Genomic DNA, 1,828 nt, shown 5'->3' on the forward strand with positions numbered 1-1,828 from the left:
GGAGGAGGTTACAGAGATGGGGAGGGGTGTAGGGGGCTGGAGGAGGTTACAGAGATCGGGAGGGGTGTAGGGGGCTGGAGGAGGTTACAGAGATAGGGAGGGTGTAGGGGACTGGTGGAGGTTACAGAGATAGGGAGGGGTGTAGGTGGGCTGGAGGAGGTTACAGAGCTAGGGAGGGGGGTAGGGGGCTGGAGGAGGTTACAGAGATAGGGAGGGTGTAGGGGACTGGTGGAGGTTACAGAGATAGGGAGGGGTGTAGGGGGGCTGGAGGAGGTTACAGAGCTAGGGAGGGGTGTAGGGGGCTGGAGGAGGTTACAGAGCTAGGGAGGGGTGTAGGGGGCTGGAGGAGGTTACAGAGATAGGGAGGGTGTAGGGGACTGGTGGAGGTTACAGAGATAGGGAGGGGTGTAGGGGGGCTGGAGGAGGTTACAGAGCTAGGGAGGGGTGTAGGGGGCTGGAGGAGGTTACAGAGATAGGGAGGGGTGTAGGGGGCTGGAGGAGGTTACAGAGATAGGGAGGGGTGTCGGGGGGCTGGAGGAGGTTACAGAGATAGGGAGGGGTGTAGGGGCTGGAGGAGGTTACAGAGATAGGGAGAGTTGTAGGGGGCTGGAGGAGGTTACAGAGATAGGGAGGGGTGTAGGGAACTGGAGGAGGTTACAGAGATAGGGAGGGTTGTAGGGGGCTGGAGGAGGTTACAGAGATAGGGAGGGTTGTAGGTGGGTGGAGGAGGTTACAGAGATAGGGAGGGTTGTAGGGGGCTGGACGAGGTTACAGATTTAGGGAGGGTTGTAGGGGCTGGAGGAGGTTACAGCGATAGGGTGGGTGTAGTGGGCTGGAGGAGGTTACAGAGATAGGGAGGGGTGTAGGGGGGTGGAGGAGGTTACAGAGATAGGGAGGGTTGTAGGGGGCTGGAGGAGGTTACAGAGATAGGGAGGGGTGTAGGGGGCTGGAGGAGGTTACAGAGATAGGGAGGGGTGTAGGGGGCTGGAGGAGGTTACAGAGATAGGGAGGGGTGTAGGGGGCTGGAGGAGGTTACAGAGATAGGGAGGGGTGTAGAGGGCTGGAGGAGGTTACAGAGATAGGGAGGGTGTAGGGGGCTGGAGGAGGTTACAGAGATAGGGAGGGGTGTAGGGGGCTGGAGGAGGTTACAGAGATAGGGAGGGGTGTAGGGGGCTGGAGGAGGTTACAGAGATAGGGAGGGGTGTAGGGGGCTGGAGGAGGTTACGGAGATAGGGAGGGTGTAGGGGGCTGGAGGAGGTTACAGAGATAGGGTTGTAGTGGGCTGGAGGAGGTTACAGAGATAGGGAGGGGTGTAGGGGGGCTGGAGGAGGTTACAGAGATAGGGAGGGGTGTAGGGGCTGGAGGAGGTTACAGAGATAGGGAGAGTTGTAGGGGGCTGGAGGAGGTTACAGAGATAGGGAGGGGTGTAGGGAACTGGAGGAGGTTACAGAGATAGGGAGGGTTGTAGGGGGCTGGAGGAGGTTACAGAGATAGGGAGGGCTGGAGGCGGTTGCAGAGATAGGGAGGGTTTGTAGGGGGGTGGAGGAGGTTACAGAGATAGGGAGGGTTGTAGGGGGCTGGAGGAGGTTACAGAGATAGGGAGGGGTGTAGGGGGCTGGAGGAGGTTACAGAGATAGGGAGGGTGTAGGGGGCTGGAGGAGGTTACAGAGATAGGGTTGTAGTGGGCTGGAGGAGGTTACAGAGATAGGGAGGGGTGTAGGGGGGCTGGAGGAGGTTACAGAGATAGGGAGGGGTGTAGGGGCTGGAGGAGGTTACAGAGATAGGGAGAGTTGTAGGGGGCTGGAGGAGGTTACAGAGATAGGGAGGG

The sequence above is a fragment of the Scyliorhinus torazame genome, unplaced genomic scaffold (genome assembly GCF_047496885.1).
Source record: "Scyliorhinus torazame isolate Kashiwa2021f unplaced genomic scaffold, sScyTor2.1 scaffold_1643, whole genome shotgun sequence".
NCBI lineage: Eukaryota > Metazoa > Chordata > Chondrichthyes > Carcharhiniformes > Scyliorhinidae > Scyliorhinus > Scyliorhinus torazame.